We start from the raw sequence: 18908 nt of genomic DNA, 5'->3' as shown, positions 1-18908 counted from the left end.
TTTTAATTTTTAATGAGTAACTACATTTAGATTTAAGTGTTTCATTGAGACTATCAAGTCAGATGGACTATAATAATAATAAATAAATAAATACCCTATAATATTGAAAGTTAAAAAAAGTCCAATTTTTTATTATTCTTGGCATGATCTCGAGTATTTTAGGGACTGTCCACATATCACTTGGACAGTTTTTAAGATATATTAGACCACGCCTCCCTCTGCGTGTCACACGGTGTCTAGGGGATGAAACAAATATGACGTCCACAAGCCCCCCCCCCTGTGTCACGTAAATTCCATACTTATTACACGTACTGTTTCAAATTATTTGACCCCCCCCCCCTCAAGAGTGGACGTCATATTTAAATCTCCCCTAGTTGGACACTTGAAAATTAACAAAAACCAATAAACATATTTTTGGTCCAATTTTGCAATTTTTATCTGAAATTTTGAGCAGAAAACTATCAATATCGATTCCTGGGCAAAAGGGGATAAACAAGTAGTATGAACAAATATTTGACGAAAAGTTGTTGTTCTATGATTTTTGTCAATTTTTAAGTTTCTAACTTGAAAATTTATCAGAAATTAACATTTTACATGAGCTTTTCAATAAAAAAAAGTAGAAGGGTCTGTGCCTAGGGGCACGAACGGAGGCTTGACGTAGGACCGCTAGAGGACGGAATAAATGTGAAGAGCATTTAGTTCTTTTAATTGAACAATTATCTATTATCTCAACGCTTTCCGTTTTTGAATTGTAGGTGTACCAAATTTATGGTAATTTTTTCAAAGAGAAAGTTTATTAAGAGAATCAATCAAAATCACTTGCACCCCAAGCTTCCAAGTTTGGTTACAAGATTACAACTCTGGAGAGCATTTTGTGTGGTCGTTGGGGGCTTGTGGTTCTGAATATGGACAAACAAGCACAGATAAATTCTATTCCAACTCTTTACTGATGTAAGCTTGATGGCCCTGAAAAGGGCCGTTTTATTGAAGAGGACATCCATGGCCTAGTCAGTAAAGGCACGATATTACCAAGCCGTAGGCGGTGGGTTCGATTCCCGGTCCGGTCGAGGGAATCAATCGGGTTGGAAATTTTCTCGACTTCCCTGGGCATAGAGTATCATTGTGGTTGCCACGCAATATCCAAATTCATGCATTGGTATTGGCATCGAAAGCTCTCAATTAATAACTGTGGAAGTGCATTTAGAACACTAAGTTGAGAGCACGCAATAAGCGAATATGCGCTAAGCAATAAGCTTGAAATGTGAAGAAGAAGAAGAAGATCCATGGCCACTTACGCTTGCCGTGTTTAGTGTAGGTGACAGCATCACGGACCTCATTTTCCAGGAACACCTTCAGCACACCTCGTAGATCAGATCGGAGATACGTTTGACACCATCACGGCGAGCCAGACGACGGATGGTGGTTATCTCGAAGAATTTGCGATGACGATTGGCACCTCCTTTGCTACGACCAGTCAATCAGTTGCTTGTTGGGTTATAGAAGAGTGGACTAGCCACCACCTTCCTACTGCTGCTATTGCTCACCACGCCGTCCGAAGTGAAAATGAGCAGATACCAGACAGCAGCGCTGTGTTACATCTTTTCAGGTTGAAGTAGAATGATATGTGCAACCAAGTGGTATAAAAGCTACAAAGACTCCTTCCATTATGAGTAGTTTGCTATCAAGTAGCGACACTGGCTCTTTTCCTTTTGCGTACACGGCGAATGCGAACGACCCAAATTTGAGTTTGTCACTCATAATCGCCAAAAGTGCAGGAACTCAGCGATGAGTAAATTTATCTCATGATTTCCTGTGGAAAATCTGAAAAATCTGCCAGAAAATGAGGAAATTGACGAAAATTTTATTCAGTCTCGGAGTAGTACCAATAGACTGAGTGAATCCAATCTTTACTTTTCTCAAATTCGGGAATTTTTGCCTGGAAAATCCTGGAAAAACCTGGGAAAACATGAGGCAAATTTACTCATCGTTGAGTTCCTGCACTTTATTTTTTATTTCTGAGATCGATTGTTGCTTCTTCCATCGAAAATATCCGGCTGTGGCGATTCAATGTTGATCAAGGTTGATCAAAATAATGTGTACCCCTGCTTCCAGGTTGATTACATGAGCATTTTGTGTGATCGTTGGTTCTGAATATGGACAAACAGGCAGATGAATTCTATTCCTACTCTTTACTGTAATAAGCTTAGTGGCCCTGAAAAGAGCCGTTTTGTTGCCAAAGTTGGTGATGATTTAACCTCCGAAACCAAACAGAGTGCGTCTCTGTCACTTCAAAACATAGATGACATCCATGGCCGCTTACGCTTGGCGTGTTTAGTGTAGGTGACAGCATCACGGATCTCATTTTTCAGCAACACCTTCAGCACACCACGTAAATCAGACCGGAGATACGTTAGATACGCCACGGCGAGCCAGACGACGGATGGTAGTTACCTCGAAGAATTTGCGTTTGGTTCTGAATATGGCGATGAGTGTGCAAAATATTACGCAATTCCATCCTCCCTATTCGCACGCGCTTGAGGATCGGAGGCTTCGACTTGTTTCGTCTACTTACTACTCTCTGACGACTGTGCTGGGAAAGCAGCATATGCATGTAGGTAATTGATGGATTTGTTAGTTAATTCGACGCTTTTGGACAATGCTGGACATTTACCAGTTTTTCAATAGTTTCCTGCTGAGAATCAACATTCGAAAGCATTGTTTTCGATGCGTAGCCATATTTCTGATCGATTGGTGATAAAATTATTGAAATTAGACCAGGGGCAGCTGAGTTATTAACGTTCAAAATCTTTCTTAATTTGTTACATGTTCCATTTTCGGTTTTCACAAAGTGTACCCCCATATAGAAATTAAAGACGTAGTCCTACGTCAAAAAAATATTCAAGAGTTACATGTTTTAAGTTTAACCCAACAAACCTTCACCTATTGAAGAAACGACTTCTTGAAGATTTTATTCAACTGCATGCTTAATAATAACTTCTGTTCAGGCTTTGTTCACACAAATCTGGAGAATTCTATTTAACCACAACATGGTTTTGGTTAAGGTATGTCGAGAAGCTTTTATTCGACTTCCATAAGTTGTAACCGAGCTTATTCGATCAAATGTGTTATTATTCAGCGTTTATTGGACGTCTTGGATCCTTAAACAGCGATGATGTATACGCTTGATTATCATGTGAAATAACGTTTGAATTAGACACTATTATACATTTATTAAACGATTATTCAACTGCAGGAAAATTAACCCAAAAATAAAGAACGGTTGAGACACACAGAGTTGTCTTTTCTTTAGTGATTGTTTTCATTATTTTTGACAAAGCACGCACCACACAGATACTAGAAAATTTATTACATACATATACACTGAGGCAAATTGACGTAAGAATTCCATAAGATCCACTTATGAATTTTAGCCACAAGAAGTCAGTATGAATTTCATAGATTTGCCTTATGAAAAATAATGTCGACAAAAAATAATAAATCTAGACTGGAACCGAACCATCAACGCTTTTATATAAGAGCTATCTAATGCTTATGAAATTCATATGTGTTGTTCATAAGTCGAGCCTTATGAAATTCTCAAGTCTATTTTGGCCTCAGTGTACATATGTCCGTTTGCATGGGGGTTTTTCAAACCATGTACCTTTCGATCACCAGCCATCTGAACTATCCTAGACTACATCAAATGGGCTGCTCAATATTCAATAAAAGCTTACTTGAAACTGAATACCTACCAGCACTCCCGATCGTCCCAAGGTCCGGTCCAGTGGGAATCATTACTTCATTCATCGTTGTTTAACATGAGACATATTCTACCTCTTCAATTTCCATGGAAAGGATGCTGGATTGTTTATTAAACTAAATCAATAAATTTTTTGTTGTGAGTGATGTGATCGATGATTACGATTTAGAACACAAATTTAAAAGGGTTGCGCTTGAGATTGAACTCGCCACCTTCTACTTGGAAAGCGGAAACGGTAACCAGTTTCGAGACTCCGGATGACTTTTTTGTTCGACGCAAGAAGCTCGGAGTTCACCCAGAGTGAGAGTAAGAGCGTGTGGTAGAAAACATGAACATGAATGGCACTTTAAACTCACTCTTATTTTATCCACTTTCGCTCACAAGCTCTGAAGCTCAGTGGAAAGATTTGGCAGTAGGCATTCTATTACAAGATTTGGCAGTAGGTTTATTATGTGGGATTCATCAGAGGATGTTCGTGGAGACCGCATGAACCGAGGATGCTAAAGCCCTACAGTAAAAGTATGGACGTCTGTCAAAAGTTGTTCCAATCGAACCGTCAAAATGCACCGCTTTGCTCGATTGGAACAGCTTTTTTCAGTTTTGTGGTGACAGTCGTCCATACTTTTACTGTAGGGCTTTAGAGGATGCGATATACCTAGCTGTGGTCCAATCGAGGGGCACGCAATACAAAGAACCGGTGCGTTGAAGTTAAAATACAATCAAAAGTACTTAAAGTAATTAATGCGTTTTGAAGTAGTTCTGACGGTAATTAAATTTATCTATCCGTAATCCGAAATTTCAACTGTAATTAATGGAGTTAAAAAGTAGTTAATGTTTTACATTGTGTAATTAATTACAGTAGTAGTTAATGGAATTAATTTAATTACAGCCGTTTGCCTGCGTTGGAGTTAAAGGTTATTGCGTGCCCCTAGGGTCCAATGCAAGAAAATTGGAGACCGAAAAATGTAGAGTGTATTAGTGAGGTAAATTAGTTATGTCGAAAAAAAGGAAACAGATTGCAGACTGGACTCGAACCACGAACGTTGCGATTATCAGACCTGTGCTTTTTCCACTGCTCTCTCCATGCGTATGAATATGTATAGCCTAAAAGCAAACATGAAGCGCTCATTTTCTCGCATACTCGACTTCGTATGCTTTTTCTGCTGGAGAGATTCGAGACAAGTGTGTGCGTCGTTCTTCAATGTTCTACAACGTGCGTCGTTCTACAAGCTTACTGGTATAGTCGAAAGCGTAGATAGAACACGAAATAAAAAAGACAAAAAACCATTACATCGCCTGCATGGTCAATTTCTAACATTCGTTGCGATGTTCATGAACAGAGGATGATAGGAAACGCAACTAACATTCATTGTAATGGATTTTTGGTTTGCGTGTACTTATTCAGTTTGTCATTAGATCAAACTTCTGGTTCTGAATGAGGAAGACAGTCAACGTTTATAAAGCTTTTAATAAGTAAATTAATCATTTCAAAGCAAACAGTGAAATAAAGGTGCATCAGGTTTTCAACACTTAATTCATCTTCCTGTTTTATTCAGCATTGCATATACTGTTATACAGCATTTATTCAATACATATGCTTATTTGTTACTTTGAATTGTTTGTTGGGAAGTTATAAGTTATCTTTTATATTTATTTTTTGACGTAGAACTACGTCTTTGTCGACTATACTGGGGTGTAATCAAAAAATATATGTGGTGAAATAGTGTTAGGTTTTGAACGCTTGTAACTTTGTCATTTATAGATGAAATTAAAATCCAAATACGCCAACCGATAGGATATTACTTAAATGAAAAAAATACTTTTCCAATTTTTAATCAAAAACTTTTGAAAAATGCGCGAATAATAATGTTATCACTGTTTTCACGAACTAAACGTTTTCCCCAAACCCAGTCATCATTAACGAATACCACTTGGTTGCACATCATTTTGCTTGAACCTGAAAAGATATAAAACAGCGCTGCTTTCCTGTCTCTGCTCATTACCGTTCGGACGGCGTGGCACTAGGTCCTGCAGCAAGCAGGACCAAGTCAGCGGCTAACGGTGGATCACGGCGTGACCATGACCACCACAATGAGGATTGAGACTTGGAAAATTATGTATGTAAAACCCCCTCCCCCCCCCTTAACAACAACCCGAAAAAGACATGGACTTTGACGATCACTTTTTTCCGGATAGTAAATTTTAAGCAAACCACAATTAGGAGCTGTTTATTAACTACGTATACAATTATTTACAAAAATGGAAGATTTCTCCCAACGCTTCCAAAACTCAACTTATAATATTTCCACATAAGCCCAGGGCTTCCTTTTTGAAACCTAGTAGTAGTCACATAGTCAGTATGAACGGAGTTCCAATTTCCTGGTCAAACCAAGTGAAATATCTTGGATTAATACTTGACCATAAATTAACTTTTAAAGATCACATTGAGGGCATTCAAGCCAAATGTAACAAATATATAAAATGTTTGTATCCTCTTATAAACAGGAAATCCAAACTTTGCCTGACGAATAAACTTCTAATATTTAAACAAGTTTTTAGACCGGCCATGCTTTACGCTGTGCCAATATGGTCTAGTTGTTGCACTACCAGGAAAAAAGCACTTCAAAGGATTCAGAACAAAATTCTGAAGATGATTTTGAAGTTGCCTCCCTGGTACAGTACTACCGAAGTACATAGAATTTCGAATGTTGAGACTTTAGCACAAATGTCCAACAAAATAATTAATAATTTCCGGCAAAAATCGTTACAATCCTCAATTGCAACGATTAATTCCCTTTATACTTAGATAAGATTTAGTTTTAGTTATTTAGTTTTAAGCTATCAATTGTTATACTGACATGCAGGTTTAAAAAACCTGTTTAAAATACTGAATTGCCAAGACAGGAACAATGTAAAAACACTTAGATATATATCATAACAATTAAGGCTGGTAAGTTACTGTAGTAACTGGAGCACCTAGGTTAAAAATGAAATGTAATTTATTTTGAATTTGGAACAAACAAAGAGTTAAAAAAAAAAAAAAAAAAAAAAAAAACTACGTATACAGTTTTTGGGATTATTACAACCCCCCCCCCCCCCTTCATAGAAAATTGTCCATACATTTTTTTTTATTTGTATGGGCTATGGGATAATGGGATAATTTCCAACCTCAACTGACTGTAAAACATAACTGCACACAAAAAACGAAAATTGTATTAGTAAAAATATTGTACTTTCAATTTAAAAGTATTCAAAAATTTGTTATACTAACTATGAAAATATTTAATACACCAAGGTTTTTTTCAAACCAAAAGTAAATGTTTTGATTTTAACTTGTAGTTTTAAAAGTGCAAATTTTCAAATCGAATATAGTTGAACTGTCAAAACACCTACTTCGTGAAGAGATTTCTACTCATTCCTGGGTAGGTTAATAATAACGTGAGTGTAGAAAAGCAGGTGGTGAAAATGGCAAAATTTTCAACTATTTGTTAATAAGAGATTATTATCGCGAAAAATGTCCCAATCCGGACTTTTATTGCTCGGAAAAAGATGTCCGCATACTTCCGAACTCGTGTAGTATGGAACGAGGTATGGAATCCTTTGTCGAGCAATATAATGCTGTCGATAAAGGTGAAGCAGAAGGAGGAAACCAATAGGTGAAAGCCATTCGATGTAGCGACTGGGAATTTTGATACAGCCGCTCAGCCCAGTTACTAAGAGGATTCCAGGAGTACCGGGAAAATCATTACTTAGTTGAGCGACATTGCCACCGGCTGGCCACTTGCTTGCCCTGAACTGAAAGTGGTGGTACAACCGAGTCTATCAGGAGCAGCCACGAATAGGAACTGATGGCGACCACAGGGAATCATTCGGTTTAATGATTATGGTACGTATGAACAACTTATTTATACTTAAATGACAATATTTGCCCTAATGACTACTTTCTAACTGTTCTTTCATAGTGTTTCCATCCTGATACCTGGTTATTGTCACTGGTTCTTGGCGACTTGGAAGTTTGTGCTCTGGTGCAGGTGATTGAATCGATGCACGATCTCAAACCGGAGTCTTCACCGCTTGTACCTGCGCAATCTGAGTTTGGAGATTCTTAACAGTTTGTTCACAAAAACGAGAAATACTAAATAATAAAGCTCCTTTCGGTTTTTCCTTTCGAATAATAAAAACTTTAAATTTTATATTCAATAGAATTTAAAATGAAAACTTTTATATTTAAATTGAAAATATTTCCTTCATTTGGTAATTAAAATGACACATGTTATTTCAAATAAACCAGACATTAACCTCAAGTTTTGATTTGGAATAAAAAGTTCTTCGCTTTTAATTTCAACACTGCCAAACTTTTCATTTGACAGTAGTACAATTTATTTCGAATTTTTAACTTTTAAAAGCAATGATCGAGAAACTTTTGATTTGACAGTTGGTTGACTTTCATTTTGAAAGCTAACAGCTTTCTATCAAAAAGAACCAACGCAAACTTTCAATTTCACCAATGGTTTTTTTTAATTTTAGCAACGAATTTTCTTTGCGTGTGGTACCTCTATATATGCAATTTGATTAACATCCAAAGTCCACCCTTTTTACATATTCTGCACAAAAAAAAATTTCTGCCCCGCCCCATTCACTTGAACCTGAATAGATATAAAAGCGCTGCTGTCGTGCCTTTGCTCATTGCCGCTTCGTACGTCAGTGCTAAAGGTGGATCACGGCATAATCACCTGTGACATAATGAGGAATGAGACTAGTATATGCAAAATACCTCTTCACCCCCCCCCCCCCATCTATAACGTCAATTAAAAAAATACATGGATTTGACGATCCTTTTTTTCCGGCAAATAAATTTTAAGCAAACTACAATTATAAGTAAAAAGAAAAGCCAAAATTTTCAAAACAATTCCTTAAGAGGAGACATACATCCGATGATATTTTGTTGGTAAAATACCAAAAACTGCATGTAAAACATATCTGGTTCCTCTATATATGCAATTTGATTAACATCCAAAGTCCATCCTTTATTACATATTCAGCACAAAAAAAAACGTTCTGGCCCGCCCCATTCATAATAATAAGTATAATAGTCAAAAATGCATGACAAACATCAATTTTGCGTGGTTCTACGTTATACCATAGAGGTAACTCTGTTGGTTATACTGTGGCCCTTTAATTTTTTACTAGAATGCTTTATCGTGTAGAGTTATAGTGGAACTGAGTCATTTTATGTATTATAATAATAAATATATCAATCTATAACTCCTAATATCTATATTCAAAGTGTTCTTCTAAGACCATTATCTAGCTGATAAATAATCACACTAAGCTTCATCCCAATTAACCAAAATTTCTGATAAAAGGCTATTTGTGGCTTAAGCAGCTTGGTTGAATGTGGTCTATAGAATTCTAAGCAGCCGTTAAGCCGTTATAAGAACTTGAAAGTTCCGGTACCATAATTGAAGAGCATTCTAAGCAGCTTCTGGCGGAACTTGAAGGGACCTTTAGAAAATAAATTAAAAAATGTTTTTGTCCTCTACACCAATTATAATATTTAGTTCGCACTATTATGAAAGTTATTTCTAAAGGCAGGTATTAATGTGTATTGATTTATCAGCATTAGTAGTAGAATTAGAGCTGTTTGAAAAATTAAACCCAGTCCTTCTGCGTGAGAGCCCCAGCACGAACCGATACCCCAGACAACCAGAATGCACGTATATTCAAAGTTGTTTTCGTGATATACAAACATATATACAAACAAACAATTCGTATATAATGCAAAGAAATGGCTTATACGTACAAAAGTGGAGGCCATATACGTGCATATTTTAATTTAATATTAAACGAGTTGATTTAACATCATATACGATTTAATCTGTAATAACAAATTCATTTTGAAAAGTCTTACGATGTAATCCGATTTAATTTGTGATACAGTACGATGGAAAAATGAGTCATCGCATATTGGGCGGAAATTTGCATTCTATACGATTTAACTTAAACATAATGCGAGGTATGCCATTCTTATATGCGATTTTGACTAAAACTGTAGCAATTTACGATACTGTCTGTACATTATTATACGACTTCTGGTTGTCTGGGACGTCATCTGAGATATATTAAAGTGAGCTGTTGTCCCGCCTACTGTTGGGGTTTTCAGTGCCAGCGGACTAACTTGAATACGAAACACAACACCTTGATGGTTCCTTTAAATTTGTCGAACTTCTTAACGGAATCCCTTTATGAAGAGCTTTGAGTGGGTTGGTTTATTTCCTTTAAATTCCGTTATAATTACTTATCTTTTGACAGATACGCGTATTTCGTCTACTTCTTGCTGACTTCATCAGTACTTGGCATTGATGAAGACTGCAAGTAGTAGACGAAATACGCGTATCTGTCAAAAGATAAGCAATTATAACGGAATTTAAAGGAAATAAACCAACCTTGATAGTATTCCAACACACTTGCGGCGCAGTGGTTAGCAATCGTAGATCCCATGCCGAATGCACGGGCTCGAATCCAGGAAATTACTATTTAATTTTTTTATGTTTGGATTGAATGTTGATGCACTGCATAAATATAATAATTATGATTTATTCGGGCCACTGATCATTTCATATTTACGTACATTAAATTTTGTTACTAAAGGCTCGTGCGGATTGATTCATGTGGCTTGAAAGTTCTGTCGGAACTTTATGGAAGTTGAAAGTTCTGTCAGAACTTTCTAGATAGAGCTGGAATTAGGGTGAACAGCTTTTGTAAACAATGACTTATTTCGATGATTTCTAGAAAGTTAAGGCTCACCAACGCAAATCAAAAACACCATCGGTTAGGGGACGACTTCCCCTACCCGACGGTTATGATGGTTTACGTGGGCATGCCTTGAGTTCCTATAAATCATCGATAAAAGTCATTGTTTACAAAGGCTGTTACGCCCTAATGCCAGCTCTATCTAGCTTTATTCAAACTTTATGGAATTTGAAAGTACTGTCGGAACTTTGTGAAACTTGAAAGTTCTGTCAGAACATTATTTGAACTTTATAGAACTTGAAGGTTCGGTCGGAACTTTATTTGAACTTTATGGAACTTTGAAGTGATTTTAAACGTTGAATGCGGAACTTTCGGTTACTTGAGATTATTGCAGGTAATGTCGGCCTAAGTGTCCCTAATTTGGGCCCATACATAAATTCAGCAATCGACTAAATTTTCAACAGCAACCAAAAATATCCATTAGTAACGTCCCAATAACGCGTTCATCTAGATAAAATTGATAAATAGCAGATTTTTAGCGATGGGCCCAATCATAGATCCATAGGCCAACATTAGAGACATTTTCCCGATATAAAAATGAATTTCTGTCTTTCTGTCTGACCCTTATAGACTCCGAAACTACTGAACCGATAGGCGTGAAAATTTGTATGCAGGGGTTTTTGGGGCCGAGAAAGGTTCTTATGATGGTTAGAGACCCCTCCCCCTCTGTAAGGTGGGGGGCTCCCATTCAAATAAAACAGAAATTTCTGCATAACTCGAGAACTAATCAAGCATATGGAACCAAATTTTGCATGTGGAGGTTTATGAAGGCAAGAATTGTTTCTATGGTGGTTCGAGACCTCTCCCCTCTCTGTATGTATATAAAAGTCAATGTTTGTGAGTATGTATGTTCCAGCATAACTCTGGAACGCCTGGAGCGTTTTCCACCATACTTGGCATACGTATTCCTTGCTATAAGGAGATGGTCATAGGAGGTAGCCCCTTAGATAAAAGGGTAGGGGGCTACGTACAATATTTCTGAATTGGAGCATAAACTCAAGCTAATATTGAATCCCGAGCAAGGCCGGGCACACTCAGCTAGTACTTAATATTAAAAATCATTTGAAAAGACCCTGTGCCCTGCAGAGCTACACGGTATCCGCACAATACCCAATAATGACTACAAAGTAAGCATTTTCGAGGGAAACTGGGACTACCCATTATATGAGTAAAATTTACCCATGTAATAAAATTCTCGAGAATCAAAACACTCCCACGTAAACTAACAATGTCATTCGATAAAGGAAGTTTGCTCTATCAGATTATGGTGTTAAGTTGCTGGGATGTGCTTCGATTATCGAGCAATTTGCATTTAAAGCCATTGTTTACGTTAGGTTGTTCAATTGTTGGTCTAGAAATCTCCAACTAGCGAATCAATCTTCGAAAAATCTTCTTTCATTTCTCGCATCTACTTGCATCGCGCATCATCTTTTTGCTGGAAACCCAAGTAACATTGCAGGTTTTATCACGGTTTTATAGCATTCTACAAGTCTAAATCATGGTCTACAGAACCCTCATAAAACCAAAATTGTTACTTGGGAATCTTCAGAATCGTCGTCAATCTTCTTTCTATCTACTCAGCATGCACGCAGCTAGCCACAGCAAAACACAATCTTTCCTGCATCGTAGATAGAGTCGTCCCTCTCGGTTACTCCTTACTCCTATGGTAGGATCCCATAAGCAAACGTCGGTCTGTGCGTGAAACATGGTGGAAATTTGCTTACGCTTTCACTCCAGAGAAAAATTCTATAAGATACTGTCAGTCTTTTCGTGAAGAGACGGTGGCTCGCTGGTATCATGGTGGAGTGAAGAGATAAGACAAAGCTAGATTTCATGCACCGATTGACAGTTGCTTATGGGATTCTATCATAGGAATAAAAAGCTACAGAGTCGCCATCAAGGTAAGAGCTTACTGAGCATGTAACCATATAGGGGAAATGACGGCTTCGGCATGACAGACTATTTTCGGCAACCCAAATTGAAACACTATTTTCACTGGATTTTCTTACGAAAACACTTCGCTGAATGCATGCAAACGATTCTTTATGCTTTCAGCTTCAATTTGACTATATTTTTACCACTGAGAAAAAGTAATCTAGCAAGGTTTTCTTGAAATGCAACACACGCACTACAAATTGTAGCTGATTTCGAGTTGCCGATAATAGAACAGCAGATTTACATGCAGTTCAAATGGAACGGTTGCCGAAGAAAAACTGGTTGCCGACAATACTCGCTCTCACTAGAGAAGATTGGAGCTTTGTAAATGCGTTTCAAAACAGTTTTTGACGATTCTTTCGACTGAAATTGTTAGAGCAGCTGGCAGCAGAAGATTGTAAACAAACCAATACTGCATATGTGTGCGTTCCTTAGAGAAAAAGGCTATAGAAAGAAGGTCGCTGCTTAGGTTGCCGAGAATACGTAAATTCCCCTATCTGATTTTCTTTCACAAGGGCCAATGTCGCCAATGACTTTTCCGTGAATTTCTCTAGAATGAAATCTCGCTCAAGTAAACAACCACGACGATTGTGTAGAAGGAGAGTCCACCTATCTGATGGTATAGGTTACGTTTGCGGTTGGTATGGTATGGTATGGTTTACGTTTGCGACGCTCAGAGTCGATGTAACGAAAATTTAACTTTGACAGATCGATATCCAACTATACTAGCTATACCACTGAGGCAGCACGGACCAGTTTATTTTCCTGTTTAAGTTGTTGAGGATTTTTGCAATCATTAGTGATCATTGCAATGAATTATTCGTACTTTTTCATCATTAAGATGACTAAAACCCAAAACTTGATTACCCAAAAAAAATATATATATAACTCAAAAACAAAAAAAAACACTTCGCTGATTTTGGATATGTTATGTAAAAAAAAAGTCTGAATTTTCAAGGAAAAATATAAAATCATATTGCACCCTCTGTCTACAAACCATGAAAACCATAAAAAAAACAAATACAATCAATGTTTTTAAATAAAAAATCCCAATTTTTAATGTGGTCGTATTTTTTCTAAAAAGTATTACCTCTCATTTGATATTTTGATCTTTGAAATCGGCCCAATGGTTTAAATGTTATGAATTTAAAAAAGTCATTTTTGAAAAAAATGATATGGATCGATTTTTTTGGACCACCCTAACAGAAGTGGTACTATTTTGCAATAAGGAACAGAATTACCAATAATTATGAAATTCTGAGAACCACTTAATCGTTTTGCTATGGAATGAATCTATATTTAGATTTAGAAACCCTGATTAACCCACGAACTGATGTCAAGTATCTGGTACTCGGTGTATGGTACTCGACTATCCAGGCATTGGATCGAAATATTGTTTCTAGAGTGAAATTACTGCTGCTTTTCGGTACACGAGAACGCAAAAAAAATCATACTTTTACTGAATTCCAACCGCAAATGGAAAACTTTTCGTTTCATCTCCGTTAAAGCACCGTCCCAGGCTGTTCAAATACGATATTTTCATTAGCGTGATCCGGATCCATTTATGTAACGGCTTCTGTTACTCCTAAAAATCGAAATCGAAGCAAAAAAACAAGCGTCCAGCATACGCAAGATTCACAACGTCGTCGTATCCTTGTGGCCTAGTTTCATTCGTTGCGCGCTGGCTGGTTGGCTGGTTCTGTTCTGCTTCCGTTTTACAGCCCACACTTCTCCGCTCCCGACCTCATGCGACTACATCATGAGCACACATTTTCCTAGTCTTTATGGTCCTTTCATTTGTGCACATAACTCTACACCAGCCATCCCAGCAGCTCAGCGGCGCAAAATGGGCGTTGTACGTGGAAATTCAATGGGGAAAAGAGTCCATATGGAGGATGCTTTTTTTCTGCCTCGGTTATGGCCGAAAACGTTGGGGCTCCTGTTCAGTTTGGCGGAAAATTGTGCCCGACTGTGGTTGAGAATGGCTGCAGGGGTAGGAAGGGGTGTTGGTTGACCAAGAAAAGGGCTATAGGAAAATGAGTACTGTGCTCGGAAAAGTGAGTGTCCTTTCGAAGAGCGATGGTGAAAGGTACTCTCACCTCACACAAGCAACGACTGATTGAGGTGTTGGTCGAGGCGTGCATTTTCGTTCCGCAGGAAGAAGGGTTGAGAGGAGTTTTCGTTATAAAGTTTTGCTGGTTGCCGCCATTCCGGGTATAAACAGAAAGCCAGCGTTGAGGGGTGACTTCGAGGATTTTCTCTGTAGAACTGCGATACAAAATGTGGAAAAAATATCCGTGTTACCTAATAAACCTAGCTACAATGAGTAAGATGTGAACGTGGAGGAGGCGAATGAACCACGAATTGTACCAACTGCTGGGAGAACCAGTGCTGAGATTTGTCATTGTCATTGATAGACTTTCGCGCTATATTGACAAAATTGTTCGTCACATAGTCACTAACAGACTTGATCCTCATAAAAACCTTTGTCAAAATCTCATTCATTTTTTAGTCAATGATAAAGATTCACCTGGTAACAAAAAGTGTAATTTCGTACATTCTGTGTCACATTATTGTTATCCAAGTAGTTCAGGAGGTAGATGCTTGTTCACATTAACGGCTTCATGTAATTGTGTTGCTCAAGTCAGTAAATTTCGTTACAAATTTAGTTAATTTTAAAAATCTACACATGTTCGTCACAGACAGCATTGTCATTGACAATTGACATGGTTTGCCTTGACTATGACGGTTAGCTCAAATGAGTGACCAAAGAAGAATTGTCAATATCACCGTGTATTGTCGAGATTTTTCAGCACTGGGGACAACCATCCATCGCCCACATTGCAAAAATTGGGTGACTACGATGGGCTGGGCACGTCGTGAGAATGCCACACGACGACCCAGTGAAAATGGTTCTCGAAAGCGACCCAACAGGAACAAGAAGAAGAGGCACGCAGCGGGCAAGGTGGATCGACCAAGTAGAAGGTGACCTGCAGACCCTTCCCAGAATAGAGGCTGGTGAAGTGTGGCCATCGAGTAGAGTGGAGACGACTTCTTCGCACAGCAGAGGACAACAAGGCCTTAGCCTGATTGGTAAGGTAAGTATGATAATATTATTTTCATCGTTCACTATCTCTAGAAATACTTACTTCCAATAGATAAAATATTCCTCCATACTAGTGGCTATCAGTTTAAATTTTTGGCTACCTTGCGTCAATGGCATTTGAATGGCGTTTCTATGCGTTAGGCCGAGTTTGGGGTCAAGAAGCAGTGTTAGATTTTTAACAACTATTTGATTTTCTATTTCAAATCTACGGAAAGGTAAATCAATTTAGAAGTCATCTGCAATGAAAAAAAAAATCCATTTTGCGAAAAAAAAAAACACTCGAAATATAGAGGCGGGTTGTGCTTAGGAGGCTCAAAATTGGATCTATGGCGTATATCATCAAATTAAACAATCTCAAAAATTTGAAAATGTAAACAATCAGAACTTATAACAAAACTCTTCATTGAGCTTCATTTTTCTTTTTCTCTTCGATCTTCGCGGTTCTTCGAGTACTGCATTATTCAGCTTTCACTTTCTTTGTTTTGGAACTGGGTCTCGTTCGATATCCCGGTCATTGTTCATCTCAGCTTCACCAATAGCAGTGGTACTATCATAGAGGTAACTCTAAGACAAGTAGGTCCCGAAGAAACGTGCTCAACTTTTTGGCTCACCTCTGGTACTATCTTCGGTCCCAAGCTTGTCGAATCAACCCTCGAAACATAGGAAAAACCAAAAACCCCTCATTTTATCTGTCAAACTTTCATGGCGAATCAAAACAAACATTGCGTAGTACTAGAATTTCGACTAGAATAGGGTACGTTAATCGTTTGCTTGGGACCAATAGGCTACTAAAGTGGTGAGCCAATTTAAAATCGTTAGTTTCGTATTGATTGTTGGTACAATCGGGTTCTTGGTAACGGTTCGTATCCGTTTGCCGCACCATTATGTTGGGCCGTTGGCATCCTAAAGCATCGCGTGATTCCTCCCGGTTAATCCTCATTTGGCTGTTCTCATCGTCCGATTCCATCGTTCGCATCCGGCTGAGGAGCTCATTTATATGTCTAGCTGCAGAAAGGCCAGGCCTGCACGAATCAACCAGATTCCTCCTTGGTATTGATTGCTCTTCCGCGGTCCCGAATAGTGATGCTCACCTTTTGGTTACTTGCCACGATCTTTTTTACGGTGGTGCTTCCAGCGCCATAATTGAAACCTTCCGCATGATATATGTTCCTAAAACTGTAAACATTGTTCAATTTGTTCAAAGCAGAACCACCTCCGGTTCTGGGCTGATTCCCGATTGCAGCAACCATATTTGGAAAATATTTTTTGGGACTCTCAGATGTGTCGGCGTTTGCTTTGGCAACCTTCCAAGTCGCGATGTTTTTTTCAACCCTTGTCAATTTTGAAAATAAATGGAAATACTACATGGTCGAGATTTTGAAGCACTGCTTTTTAGGAATATATCTTTAAAAAATCCAAATTTGGCCAACTTCAACCAAATTCTGAATAATGATTTTGCCTGTCTTCCTGGCTCTGGAATGCATTTCATGGAACGGTTGCTAAGTAGAACTCATTGAATTCGAGGAGGACAGTTTTCTTTTTTTTTGCTCTTGATTTGTTTTCCATCGATCTTGTTTGCCGTGCTGAGCACCAATGCTACCGACGCCAGGGAGGTAGCTCCCACATCTGGAAAATACCTATCGACCCATCAACTCATGAACCGGGGACGGCTTTACTTCCCTGCTATGTCTCAGAACATCCCGGCGGCGCCGACTGGGATTGAACCCAGGCCTGAGAGGGGTGAGAGGTAATCACGCTTACCACTACACCACCGGCGCCGCTTTGCGGGACAGTTTTCGTCATCCATTACTACGTCCCTTCTCATAACTGTCTTGGAAATAGCAATAGGATTCACATGAACTTCTCCTCTCAAAACCCAAAGAATTCTTTTCAGCATAACTTTGAATAAATCACATTGTCGAGCAGTTTAGAGCATTATAGAAAATGAGTCAATAAATCGTAGATCTAAAAAAAAATCAAATTCAGTTGCAGAACAGCTTATACAGCCAAATGTTAGCGAATACAGCTTATTTTTGCTTGTATACGCTATTTTACAGATAAAAATAAAATCCGTCTACTATGAAAAAAGTTGAAAATCGACCGTTTTACCAACAATCAATACGAAACTAACGATTTTAAATTGGCTCACCACTTTAGTAGCCTATTGGTCCCAAGCAAACGATTAACGTACCCTATTCTAGTTGAAATTCTATTACTACACTATGTTTGTTTTGATTCGCTATGAAAGTTTGACAGATAACATCAGAGGTGTGTGGATTCATGCAGAACATGCGAGGGGGGCGACACATCTAAATCTCAATTCTAGATGCTCAAAAAATCTCACACTAGCGAATCAATCTTCGAAAAATCAGTGAGTGAAATAGCTTGGGACTGCTTGGGACCGTTGTTCTGGTACTGAGTGAGCCAAAAAATAATAATGATTTTCTTCGGGACCCAGTGGTCTTAGAGTTACCTCTATGGTTTTACTGAAATCACTCAAACTTTATACATACTCTGTCAATAAAGTCCAAAGCTATACTGATAAATCAATAAATACTTGTTCAACCACTAGCCAAGATTTCAAAAATCTATCTACTCACAGTCTTTCAAAAAATTGCCCTAAATGTAGAGATACATAGTATAGGGGAAATGGATGCCCCTAATTTGGGCCCATACATAAATTCGGCAATCAACTAAATTTTCAATAGCGACCAAAAATATCCATTAGTACCGTCCCAATGACGCGTTCATCTAGATAAAATTGATAACTAGCAGATTTTTAGCGATGGACCCAATCTTAGATCCATAGTTCAATATTAGAGCCAATTCCCCTGTATGAAATATTCGTTTTTTTTTTTTAATATTCTATGAAAGTGGTTCCAATCTGGAGCGTTCAAATAGGTAATTTTGCTCCACAGTTACAATCTAATTAGTTTAAAGTAGGTACTTAATTCGAAAAATACAATTAGTTTAAAATTATCTCTCACATCTCGGCGAGCAAAATTTTGAAAAAAAAGTAAAAAAAAAACATGTGAGTAGTTTCTTCCTGTCACCAGTAAATGGTTCATGTTTCTAATTAGCTGATATTCAATGTTTGTGGAAAAATCGTAAAAGCTACTCTAGTTGTTTATGTTGTATTACTATTATAATTATTTTTGTATTACTATTATATCATTTTATACCAACCATATCTACCGCATAGAGCAGTTCTCAAAAGCTATTGCATAACAAACTTTAAAACAGATGTGGAAAAGATTTAATCTTTAATAAATATTGGTTGCAAAAATAAAAAAT

At 37.8% G+C, this 18908-nt stretch overlaps 1 protein-coding gene across 1 annotated transcript in view; it reads left to right on the top strand.

Annotated features, from left to right (window-relative positions):
• for (cGMP-dependent protein kinase for) overlaps positions 1–18908 on the top strand; it is a 690301-nt gene that overhangs the window by 536583 nt on the left and 134810 nt on the right. The gene's annotated exons all lie outside the window — the stretch shown is intronic.

Source organism: Ochlerotatus camptorhynchus, unplaced genomic scaffold (assembly GCF_037179485.1).
Source record: "Ochlerotatus camptorhynchus isolate MF236.1 unplaced genomic scaffold, CSIRO-AGI_Acam_v1.1 ptg000038l, whole genome shotgun sequence".
NCBI classification, from domain to species: Eukaryota; Metazoa; Arthropoda; class Insecta; order Diptera; family Culicidae; genus Ochlerotatus; species Ochlerotatus camptorhynchus.
This window is presented reverse-complemented; position numbering and strand designations above follow the sequence as displayed.